This window comes from Rhopalosiphum padi, chromosome 1 (assembly GCF_020882245.1).
Source record: "Rhopalosiphum padi isolate XX-2018 chromosome 1, ASM2088224v1, whole genome shotgun sequence".
In the NCBI taxonomy this organism is placed as follows: domain Eukaryota; kingdom Metazoa; phylum Arthropoda; class Insecta; order Hemiptera; family Aphididae; genus Rhopalosiphum; species Rhopalosiphum padi.
Genome location: NC_083597.1, coordinates 85,391,726 through 85,409,101, shown reverse-complemented (window position 1 = coordinate 85,409,101; position 17,376 = coordinate 85,391,726). Strand labels below are relative to the sequence as shown.

Sequence of the window (17,376 nt, the reverse complement as noted above, 5' to 3'; positions counted from 1 at the left end):
TTAGTTTTTTTAAGGATTAATAATTTAATAATTTGGAAGAGCGAATCATTTCAAAGTGGTATAATATTATATTACATATATTACACAAATTCAAATACCAATACTAGTTAAGTAAATGTTTTTTAAGTAACTTTCATAGCGTAAAATTATTTACCCTGTAACACATATTTTTTCCCGGAACACTATCTGTTATGAATTTTAATATTTATTAAGAAAAAATTGTTGTTTTACTTTTTAATCATAATAAATTCTTAATGAACTACAAAACACGTGTTTTATTTACATACTAATAATATGCTATAAATAAGCAATATATTTTATAATTACTAATTTTAAATCTAAAAATATTTGTTAAAACTCTTACTTAAATCCACTAAGCTTTTAGAATTAAATGTGTTGTCCAAGTTTGAGTGTTCGTCCTTGATTACTTAAATAATGATCCATTGCTATAATAACAAATAAATAAATATGTAGATAATAAGTATTAAAATGTATTTACTATAAATTTAATTATTTTTATACTTATTATTTATATGTTTAATAAAAAAATAACAATGTATAAATTAATTGTTTTAGTTAAATATTAAAATAATAATGAAATATTGTGCTGAATTATAATAGATTTACAATAAGTTTTTTTTTCATAATTAAATAATTATAGCATAATATATTCACAAATTAATAAGTTCTAAATATCGCATAAACTTCATTTAAAGATAAACTTATATTTTTCTTTTATCTCCCTACAACGTAATTCAAAATAATTATATAACTCTATATTTAGGTTAGGTCTATACTTAATAATAATAATAATAATAATAATACATTATATCAACATTTTATAAATTATAAATTATAAATTAATATTATTTATAAAAATATGGAAATATTTATTTAGTCTATAGCACTTGTTGTTTTAGTATATTTAATATAATATTCATTGGGTAGAAAATAAATCGAGTTTATTGAATAATAATAATTGTATTGAGCAAATCATTTTTTTTAATAAAAATAACTGACAAATTAATAAATAAATTTGAACAAGATATTTCCACCACATTTTAAATTTAATAAAACGATAAGTGTATTAAATAAATATTTTATTTTAGTCGAGTGTATGTATATAATATAATGTCATTGTACATATTTCAAATTACCCATATTGATATTGAAAAATAATAAGTGAGAAAACAACAACTTATAATAAATATATGAAAGGAAGGAAAGTCTGCAAGAGAATAGAAATAGACATTTTATAGCAATAAATTCAAACAAAAACTACAAGGAACAATGCATACTTGAACAAAAAAGTTTAACCTTCATCTTTTATAATCGGAAAAAACCGACGGACGATTAATCATTATGAATTATCAAGTGGTTTTACAGGTCGCAATTTTCTCCATCGACGTAAACTCGATACGTGCTAAATACAGGGTGATATTTTCCAAGCACGTTTACTTTTATTTTATTTTTAAATAATGCATTTATTCAAATTTTGCGTTTTAAAATTTTTTTATTTTACTTAAAGGACTATATTTTTACATGAGTAATAAGTATATTAAGAATATTTATATCATTTAAAAAATTGCCTGTAATGATTCAAACTCCTTATTTTTTACAAATTAAAACGACTCTTGTCACTGTTAATTGTTAAGCCAAAAATCAAAATTAAAGGATAAAATAATTTTAGTATTCACCCTGTATAATGTAATAATAATAAAATATAAGCAATAATATTATTCAAAAGTTGATACACAGGTGACAGGTAAGGTTGGGGAAAATATTTGAATACATCAATCCAAACAAGGTTTTTTTTTTAACTGAACTATATGACGAAGACAAGACAAATGTCGATCGGAAACAAAACTATGCGCATATAGATTATAATATACAAACTACTGTTCACGAGAACTTACTAGTCCTTAAGTTTTCTAGATGACAAGAGGGCAATAAATCACTTTTAGAGTTTCCTACATATTAGTATTAAGGCTATGCACAGGAAGTGAAACTACTTTGTGATCTAATATATTAAAACAGACATTTTATAGTATTTGATAGTTGAGGGGTATCGACTTGTTCATATAATTTGCATATTGACACCGGATTTTTTATTTAATTATCCACTGTGCTATACAGTAGGCGTCGACTGTACCTTGTAGTTGAGGTAGTCGCTGCGTATAATGTATGTATTAAATTTGAATTGTACTCGAAAAATAATTCTGAGTGAAAGCAGTCGGTTAATCTCTATATTTCAAAGTTTATCTTATGATACCTATATTTTATATTTATATTATTGTATAATTTATTTTTCTGTTAGTAAATATTGTAGGTTCAATTAACTTTCATTTATACATTTATTATATTATTAATATTATTTTCGTGAAAATATCAAGTACCTATGGTCATTCAGTTTTGAATTACAATAAAATAAGAATTTCAGTTTTTTCAAAAATTATTTATTGTGTAAAAATTTCAATCATTCCTTATTTTTTTGTTTTTATTAACTATTTGAAAAAAACTGTATCCTTTTCAAAGTTTACCTCTTAAAAGAACCAACCAGCTCCAATTTTCTACAGTAAATTTCTATTAAAGTTGAATACATATCAAAGATTTGTTTACTGTAAATCGTATACAAATATGCAGTTGTGATATAAAACATGTTTCTTATTTATATACATACGAGTTGGGATTATACGCTTCCTCTCACTTGAACCTCTGAGGCTACAACCGTTTCGTAAAACCTGAGTTTACAATCAATTCATTAATCTTACAAATTTTTTGAATGAATTGAGCCACAAAACGTGTTCTGTAAAATTGTTTATGCTAAAACCTAGTGCAAATATAGATATTATACATACTACAAGGGTCAATTTCCCAATTAAATTAATTATTCCAATCTCGGAACCGTTGAAACTATCTTTAGTTGCGTTAATGAATACTATTTATAGCCTATATTAATGGCATACAACATAACATCCATCAGTGCTTATTTAATTGGACATAACGCTTATAACAGTATCATGCACTATGTAATAAGTTAACTGTTTGATGATCAGGTAACGCGTGAAGTTGAGTACCACATACTCTTGATGATTGCAATGATATCATTATTTCGAAAGCAAAGGTCAAAGTTCCATTTATTATATAATATTTAATTATTTTTATAAAGCATTCTGAATAGAGTATCATATAATGGTTTTCGAATTCTAGAAATAATTATAGGTATAGTGTGATAATATTAAAAAAAATTATTAAACAATACATTTATTTGTATTCACCTCATTCCACACCAACAAACAATCGACACACCCTTGACCAAGACTTTATTTCTCAAGATATTATAATTTCTTAGAGCTCTGGGAAATAAATATTCGATTTGTGATTAATAATACGCAGTAAGCTAAAAGTCTAAAGTTTTAAATTGTAATTAATTATAAAGTAAATAAGTAAAGTTATGCATGAAAAATTTGAACTACACGGGTACGCGTAATTTTAAATTTTATTCCCTTTGATGATTATCTCATCGCCTAAGCAATATATAATATATAATTATATTAAAAAGTTTATAGGTAATCAACGGGTAAAGTATTGTTAAAAAAAACCGTCTCGAAGTAATTTTATCGGAAAACGAGACACAATGTTTAAAACAATTTTATTTTAAGTGGGACTTTACGTTACCATAAAATAGACCGATTTTTATTAAAAAAAAAAAAGAAAAAGAAAAAGTAAATCGATAAAACTCCTAATTATTGTCTAAGTTGTGTGGAAACAGCTACAAAATAGGTATATGGTCGTTTAAGACCCGAGACACAGCTGATAATATAAATAAACAACAATATAATGTACGAGTTCGGTACGACCGGTATAATTTGTATACATACACAAATAGCAGCTGCAAAATGTACGGAGGCGTATTAATATATAATGTGTGTGTGTGCATCCGGAACAGTCTATAGCGAGAATGAGTGTACGTATATATTTTACGGAGGTCTATGTGAAAACTTCGGTACAATAATAATAATAAAGTGGATTTGGATTTCGGAGCGGGTCATCGGGTTCAAAAAGATACTAGGCAAAGTAACGACATAGTGACTAAAAATGTTATTGATTCACGATGGCACCTTAAACTTGATTTGATTTTCCGATATAAAATAAATACAAATAAGCCGATGCTATTCCACATTACTTTCATAAAAAAATATGTTGATTGAAGTTCGTTTAAATAGAATAAAAAATAAAAATGCCAATGTATTCAATTTATATGTATAATTTACATAAAATAAATAAATTACTAATGAAAATGGTTATAAACAGATACATTATGTATAAAAATATCTGATATAATAACAAAATGTAAACAGCAATTCATTAGACAAAGGTTATTTTTTATTATTATACCATTACATTTTATACTTATTTTTTTTATTATACTTAAAAATATTTTACCTTTGTTTCTTGTAATGTAACATTATTATTATCAAATTAACTATAAAATGACAATAGTAAACACTCAAATGATGATACACTGTTTTTGTTTTTAAAAATCTATAATCGTGTTTTAAAATAAAACCAAAGGAAACTATAGTAAGTTGAATGTAAAATAAATTATCCTCCCTGGTGAAAAATCCACGGCTAAGATTTCTTGTTATTACAGACATAACAAAATGTATATAACATTTTCAAAAATAAGAATAAATTTGGTTAAAAACCAGCGTATTCATGTATGTGGCCAATGTGGGTGGTAATTAAAAATACATCATAGGTATACGTATCAGAATTTTAATAAGAGAACAAAAGAGTTTTTTTACACAAATACACACATTAAATTTAAAAACATAAACAATAGTGGTGTTTAAAAACTAATTATTTTACACAAATTAATTTATAAACTGATACTATGTAAAGTGTGCTTTTTCGAAACAATAATCTATGTAGTTAAAAATATGTGTGTAATATTATTAAATAAAATTATGATTTTATTTCAATACCATTGACAAATGTATTTCAAAAACAGGGGAACTCGTTACTAGGCTTCAAGCAGTAAAACTCATCATGGTAAATTTATAAATTACTGTAATCAATGTGTAAAGCGGTGTAGTGCATAATGGGAGACAGATAGATCAAAATGTATTTCAAAAGATACTTAATGTTATATTATTTTTTTATTATCAATAGTATATAGGTTTAACTAATTTTTTTCTAGTACATTACGTATTATGTATTATAATTTACAAATGAATACTGGACGTACCGTAAAATGGTGGAAATAGGTTTAAACAGTTTATGGTATAAAAAGCTTAAAAATAATCCCAATTTTAATTTTTAATATTACTGTTCATGGAAGATATAATTCATAACAAAAACTTTCATTTTTATAATAATTTTTTTTTTTATATAACAACGAAATAATCAAACTTGTTTAATAGAAGATCATAATAAATAACAATTGTGATAATGTGGTTCACATAGTTTTGAATATCTATAAATTAAAATTGTTTTTAGGTATAGAAATTAAATCAGTGAAAACTAAAAATAAACAAGTCAAAATATTGGATCATTTCTAGAAAATGTTTTATATATATCTAATACAATTATTGACGATTTTAATTCATTGTGGTTTTTCTTTTATGAATTACAGAATTCGTCTACAACTCATGTTTTGTAAAATTTCCCGTTTTTTGTTAGGTTTCCCCAGGCTTAAATAAAATTACTTACTATTTTAAACTACACAAAATAACAGCTACACTTATATACATATATTTTGATCAAAACAATAAACAAAAAAAATTTAAAACTCATCATGAAAACTATCATATTTATCTTTCCACTCTGAATCTAAAAATATATGGATAAATTAAATACTGCATTATATAACATAATAATATAAAGTGTTTTGCTTCGGTAACGGATAATGTTTCTGGTATTTTTTGTGCCTATCCATCGACTCTAAAACGATAAAAACTAGTAACTACGATGTAAAATTAATAAAAAAAAAATGTTTACACACTATGTGAACAGATATGGAATGATAAAATTATCTTTAAACTAAAACAGTTTAAAATAAATATTTTTGTCAACGGTTGATCGAATTCATCCAGTTCGTAACACACTACACTGTATTATTGAAGTGACTACAATATTACCAAAAACAAATAATGACACCATACACTTTATATAGTGTATATACTGTATACAATTTTTAACAATTACAGCAACAGTAATATTTTTCAAATTCTATTAGTTAGCAGACGAAAAAAATAATTAAGTATATAATATTTTAAATATATTTTAAAACCGTAGTAAAGCAGAATTTACAAATATAAATGCGTGTTATTATATTTAAAAATTGTTTGGTAAAACGACTCTTTTGAAAAAAAAAATCTAACAGACGAATATGTGTTTAAGTTGTATATTATAGATCGAAAGTAGTCTTTCATTTAATAAATGACACTAACAAAATATAACAAATATCATATTATGAATTGTTACATTTGATTCATATCGAAGAAGAAAGTAAAATTGTTTTAGATATCGTCTTTTCATTATTATTGTTATTTTTCTTTTGTTTGAAACATCTTAAATGATAGTTATAGCGTTATTTAATGTTTTTGGAAACTTTGTCAAATGACACTTTTTGTATTCTTATTGTTATTTAATATCAAACATACTATGATAAAATAAAAATACTCATAGAATGGAAGATAGTAAGCATTTAATCAGCGAAAATTACACCTACTACGTTTCTATAAAGTATTCAATGGTATTTTATTGATTATGTATTCATAATAAATTAGTAAAAAAAACTCTCAAACCTAACTTTATAAAATTATAATATTGGAAATAAAAACAAAAAGATTATTTTTGAAAATATTGATGATTTAAAATAAAAAACTAATAATAATAACCTTGAAATCATTTAAATAATAATATATTAACAAGAATTAATTTTTAAGAAATATTATTAACTTTTGAACATTAAGACATTTGAAAATGTAATAATGTCTGTTTTTAGTGGAAATTTGAATTGCTTTTAATATCATATGCGTATGATGATAATTTAAATTTATCTTTTATCTTATCCCCAAAAATTCAAACAATTTATAATTGCTAGTATTATATAGTTTCGTCGGTCTTTATGAATATCTGTACTCTAAAAAAAAACGTAGTATTAGTTTGTAAGTTTTATATTATTATACTTTTAAATTGTATATTATTATTATGGTCAAATTCTCTAGAGGGGCTAGAATATTATTGTGTCATAAAACGGTATGAATGTTTATGATCAAACTAAATAAATTATTATATAAACCTATTGTTACAGTCGTGTTTAAAATTTAATTTAAATTGTTAATCAGTAGATGATGATCACTAAAACAATACAAATCACGGCCGGCAAGGACAAGCGCAGACTGATTCTGAATTTTTAATATCCACAATTATGTATTAACGACAAAGTTGAAAAAGTTTTCAAACCGTTATATTCTAATACAGATATTTGTGTTAATGAGTGACAACGAATGTCGAGAAGCTACGAAAACCTTACGGTCGATATATTGATATATATTAACCTTCCCATTTCAATAGTTCTTTTTCAGAAGTTTGTCTGTTTGCGTTGATCAAGTTAAGCTCACTCGGGCCTCCGGGAATAATATTTAAAATGACAGTGACAATACGCTGTTATATCAAACGCAACAGAACTCGGTAGCCGTATCTGGGACACGTCTAAGGGGGAGGAAGCGTTTATTTTTTTTAATACAACTCTTGATAAGCTCAACCTTTACGCCATCATTAATTGACTTATTCAGTTTTTTTAACTTGTGTAGTGAAAGTTTAACCAATTTTAAGTTTGTGTCGTAGTTTTTGAAGTATTTCGTTGTCGTTATTACCATATCTATTGACGGATATTTCATTATAATAATTTTGTTTAACGGTGGATTGTGATAATTTTCGGTGTAGATTTAAATAATGATAATCATGATCAATCGGTTGCAGATTTAGTTAGTTCATCACTTTGAACTGATACATCAATATCAACGTGATTGGCATATTGTATTTATAAAATGTATTTAAAAAACTTATTACTTGAACAATATGTGGTGTTTTATAAATTGTAAAATATTTTCGTTTATAACTATATTATGATATAATATCACACTTGATCATTACAATAATGTTAATATATATGTATAAACAATTAGTTGCGAAATAATTATAAATATTTTTATGTGACTTATCGGCCAAAGTGTATTCTATAACTTTGATATTATCGTGCATACAAATATTACAGATAATTATATATTTTACAATATGTGTAATATAATATATTAGTTTATATCATAATTATTTATTTATTATTAATTAATATACGAGCACACTCTTTGAACAAAATTTGGTATCGTTATAGAATACATACAAACATACGTACTATAGGAAGACATAAATACAATTTTATGATATAAATGAACAACATAAAAATAGTTTAAATTTAAAGGTGGGGTCCGTATTGGCATAAGACATCAAACTTTTATGGGTTTATTACTCATATAATTTGTGATACTGGAGGATATTTGGAACGCAAAAGTAAAACGAAAGAATCTTTTAGGAACTTTAAAGTTAATTAGGGAAAATAAGGTTGGAGAATCAACATCACCTGCTAAAAGACCTTTTAAAAATTTACTTCTAAAAGTAGCGGCTGTACTTCACTAATGAAACTAAACCTTAATAATTGGCAACAGGTTAATAATTATGTGGACCTAACCTAACCCAGAAAGGAGCTAGTCAGTCGCAAAAACCTTTGCTGAACCCTTTCAAACTGTTAAGCATTATTAGTTGGGATATCAACTTCTCTAAGTTCTATATACAATATAATGTCGTATTAATTTAAAAACCACTACTCAAAGAAACTGGGTTATGATTTGTATTACTATTGAAGGACGTAATTAGACTAAATAAACAATATTATAAAATGAGCTATTCGAAACTTATTCATAGTTATATGTTTGCAGTTTGGCTACTGCATTGTCATAAATTGTATCGTGATATTATTCTGAATTCTCATAATGACGGAAGCATATTGTTATATTAGAATAATTTAGATTAATATAACCTAATAAATAATAAATATCTAATATATTATTATAATTTATTATACTATATTATATTATCGTTTATATCATGAGGTACCTACAAAAATAAAATAAAATCATCGACACAAATGTAGCTATATTGCATATACAGAACGCCGTGTTGCATTGTGTTTCAATAATAAAAATAATAATATACTTATTATGCATAAAAAAAAAAAAAAAATGTTTTTCGAATATAAATCCATTGCAAAACCTTGAATTTCTGATAAAAGAAGTCATTACATAATTCAAACTAACTATGTAGTAAAATGTTTTTGACATGATTCCCCGTTGTTTTTTATTTGAGTCAAAAATAATATTATACTACAATATTAAAATATATTTTAGTACATGGTTTATAGACTTTCTTTGAATATCACAATTTTCATATAGAATTCAATTTGTTTTGCGTTACAAATTTATAGAGATGATTATTTTTCATTATTACATAATACCAATTATTTACGCAAGCATATTGTATTCAATGTTACTATACAACCTATGAGAAATTATATTTGTTGCAATTAAAAAATATAAATATATTGTATATATTATTACATCATTTACTAATTTAAAAAATAATATTACTTAAATATTAAAAACAAAAAATAGTTATTTAAAATGTGATAAACATAAAATGTAATTTTAAAAAGCATACATTTCATACTTGTCTGAAATCTGAATCACTTTTTTTTTTATCAATAATCAGTTATAATTTTTAAAAGTTTTGGTTTTTCATGTTTGATGATAAAACATGTGTAGTGATGGTAAACTTGACATAAATATTACTTAAGACATCATAATATTTTCAGAATTTCAAAATAAATCTTTACAAATATTAAAAATACTCCATACTTACAGTGATCACCTAGTGAGAGACAAAGATTTAATTTCCGTTATGAAAAAAACTTTTTAAATTATTTTATCAGTTTTTAATAACCCTTGAGACTTTTAAATATTCACTGTAAGGAGTTGTATATTTTAAAATAAAAATTTGCAATTTTAATTTCACTGTAACCTAAATATAGTACAAAATTCGTGTTTTTAAGTAATATAATTATAATAAATTATGATAAAAAAAAGGTAGGTAAGTGAGTACCGCTCTGCTGTACATTAGGTGTCGAGTGGGGTCACTATTATAAATCTGTTAAATATGAATTCAATAATATATCATATTTATATGCAACAAACGATTCTGAACAGAAACAATAAATCAGCCTATATTACCAAGTGATAATGTTTTAGTAAAATTATAGCTATAGAAGTAATTCATATACCTAATTATATTAATCCATTTTTCCAAAAATATTCCATTTATTTAATGATTATAATATTATATATTTATACTAATTATATCAATTTATATAATTCAAAATGTAATAACATCTTTCTGTAAATACCGTAAAACAGTAAAAATTGCTTCTTAGTGCCTATAAATAGATAATATTTTAAAATAAAACAACATTTTTATTGCATGTAGTACATTCTAAATAATAATATAAAATACATTAAATTTTAAATTCTCACGAATAATGTTTTTAAATGATAAACATATCACTATTCATTGTTTAAATAAGAAATTTCACCCAAATTGAAAATGTAAATGTCTTAAAAAATATTTAAAATTTTTTCATCGAAATTCAAACTTAAAATGCAATAAAAAAATGTTTCCTATATATTTTTAATACTTTTATACAGATGAGAATATTTTTTGTAGGATCTTGTATTAAATTTTCAAGCTTTTCTACCAAGCAAATAATTTTTAATCGACATTTATAAAAACAAAAAATCTAAATAAAGTGAACATTTCTCATGCCTATTAATAATTTAAAAATAACTAAAATATTTCGAAAATTATTCGTAGTATACAATATATTTTAAGAATTTCAAGAAGCTATGACTATTTGTTTTTGAATTAGGTCAAAAAAACAAAATTGACTTTGTCAAGAATTGAATTTGCGTAAAACTCCCGTTTTTTCTTAATTTTATGTTTGTTTGTTTTTCAGTTATAAAAATTAATTTGAAACTTAAAAAAAAGATAATATTTACAATATTTACAATATATGATATATATAATTTATTTATTTATACATGTATACGTCAGGAATTAATATTTAATACGGTTTATTACTAAACAATATAATAAATAAATGTAAAAAAAAATTAAAATACTTTTCATCTGTACACAAAAGTGTAAACAAATAAAAATTATAAATAATACAGGCGACCTCTGACCGCCAACCAGAGATTGAATAACTTATTAATGCATTGTCAATAGTGTCACGACTTCACTTATAACAATATGTTTTCAAAAAAGTTTTTTTTGGTATTCTATTTTATTTATTTAAAAAGAAATGATTATCGATACTTTATATTTTCAAAAAAAATATTGATTAGTATTTTATAGATATAGATAATATAATTCTAGGTTATATTACAAAATACTTTTGCATTTGGATCATTTAAAACAATTTTTTATGTAACTTAATAATGTTAATGTTCTTCTATCATATACTGTAGTGTTTTCTAACCACGTATCTCTATTTTTTTTTAATCTAATTAATTATAAATAAATGTAATATTTAATATTAAAATTAAAAATTTCCAAGCTAAATGGCCACTTTTGATAAAGGTTAGTTTGTATAAAATACATGTATATATTTTTTTTCAGAAAAGACTGTCGCATGAAATTCTGACTAAAACTCAACTGTTGTAAATTTTAATGGCACAAATAATATGTATTGTACCTATGAACCTTTATGATCGTTACTTATACGGATGTACAGTTAAGTGTCCCACAATTACGAGTAAAAACTTTTTTATCCGATTTTTATATTTTATTTCTCTACCCGAGGATGTCCATATTTTATTTTATTCTTTGCATAGGTACTTGTACTAAAAAAAAGCTTTTTTTTAATCATTGTTTTAGTCGGAAATATACGCGTTACCTTTTTGAATTACTTAGTATATTGTCTAACTCACATAATATGGTGACATACGTGTTGGTTTTCTTATTATAGTTATTATTAATATTACCTATGCATAAATAATATTTATATATACCATATTTTTTTTATGTATTAGGTACCGTTACACCTGAAAAGTACTCTTTTGTGTTATAAGGAAAATTTTTAATCAAATTCGCATGAATTTATACTGAGAGTCAGGTGTATTGTAGTTTTGCTTGCAATTGTTCATTTATTTTTATGCCAAAAAACCACACGAGTCAAAACCGTAATTGTATAAACAAAACTGTCACCCGCATCCATTATAACTTACCTAGTTGTTTAAATTATTAAATAATCGAATTAATAATATACAAACATAATATTATTACATCTTGTGATAATTCAATTAGTATAAAACAAAAACTGATACATTTTTTATTTAAAAACAATATACATATTATTATATATTAATAGGTATATTCTGTACATTATATAATATTATGTACTTAAGTAATGTCATGGGTCTTCTCTGAGGAAATGATTTATGTCATGACTATCATTTGTCTGACTTACTACTTATGGCCTGTGAATAATAAATATACACATACCTATTAATAATCGTAGTAAACCACATTTTGTAGTCAAAATGTTACGGTTTTATATTTTAGGTGAGTACCATACTTTAGAAAAAACATCTCTCGTGTGCATTAATTTGATACCTTTTCAAGTCCAATCTGATTAACATTTTTTTGAAAAACTACCAATGTTTGCTAAACACGTTCTAGAATCCATTTTTTACCTCTAATCTCCAGTGAATTTCCTCAAAATAGTGTCCGTTCAAAGTGTAACGACAAATAAAGATTATCACGTTACTCTTGGTTATTATGTGGAAAAAACTACTTTTCCCTTTTTTATGATAAATATAATATAAATGAGTGATTCTTAACCTGAGAGCCACAGTCACAATCTCTTAACATAAGTTTATTATTTAGGGCATCCATGCATATAATATATAAGAAAATATTTGCAAATTTCGTGAAACGCCGAATTTTAATTTGTAGTTCATCATATTTAAAAAAAAAAATATAGATTACCTTGAGAATCACAGAATGAATTATAGATTACATATAAATGCTAATATTATAATACTATATCAGTTATTAATATCTTACATGTTTTGAAACATTAATTTCATTAAAATCATGATGAAAAAAAGTGATAAGTAATTATAAATTCACAAATATAGTTCTTAAGTCCTCTTTACTTTCTTTTAATTGGCAATATTAAAATATTAAATTTTTAATATTAATGACTCTTTGAATTAATGGTCACCGAAGCAATTTTGTATAATTAATGTACATTTAATTAAATAACTATAAAAAAAATTGAGAAAACAAAAAAAGTAATTTTTTATATAAACAATTTATATGACCGTAATATAAATAAATATATATATTCATTCTAAATTATTTGTTCTATATTAAATTATTATATATATATGTTAACTTAAAAGGTATTACAATTACAAATGTATTGTATTATTAGTTTCTTATGAGCAAAATATGTTTAAAAAAAATTATTTTTCAATATGTTGGGCAATAATAATTATGGTATATTATTTGAGAACTATACAAAGCTACAATATATCCAATAGAATTATTGAATGGTTAAACTATTTTCAAAATAATAAATTAAGAGAATATATCAAACCGTTCATGGTAACGACGGTATAGTGGCCCAAACCAACCACGATATTGAAAAAGAAAATGGTTATGAGCACGTAATACTCGCATGTATTGTCTCCGTCTTATACACGTACGACAAAGCAAATGTTTGTTCACCAGTTTCAATAACTAAAAATAGTGTGCTGTTAGTTTTAATATAATAGTGACTTGATCTATTATACGATTTAAATGTGAGATTATTATCTAGGACAGCATTTCTCAAAGTGTGTTTCGTGGAACCTTAAAGTTCTGCGGGACAATCTCAAGGGTTCTACCAAATGTATGTGATTATCGAAAAAACTATTTTTTATTTAATTTAGATTATTTATATTATTAAAAATTATTATTTTATATTATTTAAAAAAGGGGATCCACGAAACACAATCTATTTTTTAGAGGTTCAATGGTCTTAAAATGTTGGGAACCCCTGATCTAGCGCCCCACGTAGCTTTTGATTAATATTATTTTTAAGTAAGTTATGATCCTTTTGAAACTGTACATTTTAAAATGATCTATTTTTAAGTAAGTAACGATATCAATTAAAAGCTACGTGGAGCCCTAGACAGTGGCGATCAAACTATTTTGCCATATGGAGAAGATGTAGCTGAATTTATAGTATACACTATTAAAAAATTGCTTTATATTGTATTTAATCATTAAAATATAATTTATGGTTATGCACTTAATGCCTAATATCAATTTTGTAGATTAAGGTAAATTAGTACTTTATTTATAAGAAGTGAGAAGTGTGTTGTTATTTATAATAATATTTTTTTTAAATGATTTCCAGTTGAAATAAAACATTTTTAATATTTTAATCGTTATATATTTTTTAAGTTTTTACTTTTTTAAATGACCACATACATTTTTAATTTCATATTCTGAAGCAGATTATTTGTAGTAGTTTATGAGTTGTAAGTATTTAAAGTTTAGGTGTGCGGAGTAGTAGACAAACATTTTGTGGGATATCCTACTACCGCTTCGCTCCACTCATATAAACTCTAAGTATTTAAGAACTCATAAACTACTAGTCCGAATTTCGATTTGTATGTATCAAAATGCTCTGAAAATATCTTTTGCTTATAATACTTGCCATTCAAAAAACTAAAAACTTAAATAATTATAATAATAAAAAAATATTTTGGTGAAAATTGAAAAACGCCTAAATGAAAAAAATGGTTTTAAAACTTACTGTACTTAAATTTCATATAATCATAATTCTATGTTACTAAATATATATAAAATTACTTTACATACCTATATTGTAAGAACTTAAATAAATAAATACTATTAATCATAAATCAAATTTATATATTATAAAAAAATATATGTATTTTATTGACATAACGTATTGTACACTAACTACTTCACTGTTATAACGCTTTAACTATATCGGATTCTCACGAAAATTCAAAACAAAGTATCTTTCAATATCTCAATATTAGAGAAAATAAGAATTTTAAAGTATTTCGAAATGAAAATCGAACGTACAAATAGTCGAAATTCATAATCTTAATAACGTGCTACACATTAAAGTGACTAATTCGTTATTGCGCAATCACTACAAATTGCATAGAATCGTTATTATAGGCTGCAATATATATACGATACGAATGCCTCACATGTTCATTACGTACAGTATATAATAATATGTTAACACTGTGGTCTAATCTCTGTTCAGAATGATGGAAAGGTTTCAGAAAGATTTCACGGAATTTAAAACAACCAATACTGAAATATCGTCAATATGATGTACAACTGTACACGTCTTACATTTTTAATATATGTAAATTATAATATCGGCTTCTTGAAGATGGACTGGAGCGACAGTTCCAATTCAATATACACGACTTATAGTTATTAAAATGGTATAACACATTCACGAAAAAAAATTATGTTGTTAGATGATGAATATTTTATAAGTGTTTCACTAAAATAGACTATTCTAAGTGATTTTTGATTATTTTTTTTTTTGTTTATCTAAACTATGCATAATTCATATCTTTTTTATTTATAGATTTTATAACATTTTAAATTATAAATTAAAATGTTTAATCTTATTATTTAGTATTTACTTTTGTTATTGTGTTGTATATTTTTTTATTTATTAGATCTATATATGTATATACTTACTGTAGTTTAGACAGTATGGTTCGTTTTTAAATCGATATATTTAGGAAGCGATGTGACACGCAGATGTCACGATTGAAAATTAGAAAACAAATTAAAATAAGTACAAGCGTGTGACGTATTATGCGAATTTTTCCTAATTTTTGATCCACGTCGGAAAATCATGTGAACAAAAATATTATAAAATACAAGAGAGCTTTTGTTTTTTTTTTATTCCAATTGAATTATTGACATGTCAATTCGATTTAACTGATATTCGATCGCTTAATATACTGATGGAAACTTAAAGCTTAATATGATGTTTTCTCAAGAACACCTAACGCAATTTGTAGTGCATTAATTTCATAAATCCCCAGAGAACAAATGAGCCAAAGAATTAGCTTATGCAATCTTATCAATGAATTAATAATCTTGTTAGGAACAGTACCTATACAGCGTATTCATAAATTTGATGATGTGTGAGGTTTTCAAACGACACAGTTAATGGCCTTTATAATCTCCGTCCAGAATTAATAAATTTAAACTCTAGCAAAGCTAGACACGAGATCATTTTTGGTTAGATTAGCAAGCCCGTTAAGTCAAGTACAGTACACGTACACATTTTTTATTTTTTATTGAATCGAAATAAATGTAGAACACATTTACGTTTTAAATTTACGGCATAAATTATTTATCTATCTTCCGTGAGTGAGGTTTATGTTTGAGGTAGAGAGTTATACAATATCAATACATTTTCAAAATGTTTTTATAGTTTCAAAACAAAATATTTACCTTTGTTATAAACAAATTATAATTAAAATAATAATAGTTAATGTATATTAATTTTTAATATTATACACAGTGAGGAAGAAAAATATATATAATATATTATATCGTTTATTTAATAAACAGAAAAAAATCTAAGAGAGAATAAAAATAATCATAGTAAGTGGCTTTAATAGTTATAGATAATTTTAAAGAAAAGTTACATTTTTCTCATATTTATGTACAAACAATTAATTTTAATTTTTTTTATTCATTATCTAAAGCAGCGGTTCCCAACCGGGGCAATTTTGAGTCTGCTCGGGGAGGATGACGGAATTACGAAAATAATTATGTTATTTTACAATGTTTTTATGTTTAATATTTTTTTCTCATACTTAATATTATTACTTCGTAAGTTGATTTATAATACATTTTTAAAATGATGAAAATAATAAAAGTAAATAGTTGTATATTATATACTATAATTATTGTGTATGATTTATTTGTACCGCTCACAAAAAAAAAAAATTACCTAAACTCTAATTTATAGAGGGGGATGAGATTTTAGTAAATTTACAAGGAGGGCGTAGAATAAAAAATGTTGAGAACTACTAATCTAAAGAATTCAAATATAATATGAGACCTTGCTAAATTATGCAGAAATCCTTGACTAAACGATATGTTTTTATAAGCCATTGTTGAATC

General features: G+C 24.2%; 1 protein-coding gene across 4 annotated transcripts in view; it reads right to left on the bottom strand.

Annotated features, from left to right (window-relative positions):
• LOC132917783 (octopamine receptor-like) overlaps nucleotides 1–17,376 on the bottom strand; it is a 162,530-nt gene that overhangs the window by 110,425 nt on the left and 34,729 nt on the right. For all 4 annotated transcript variants that reach the window (XM_060978682.1, XM_060978681.1, XM_060978680.1 and 1 more), the window contains one exon: nucleotides 365–446. The gene's annotated coding sequence lies outside the window, so the exon portion shown is untranslated. The remainder of the gene's footprint in view (nucleotides 1–364; nucleotides 447–17,376) is intronic.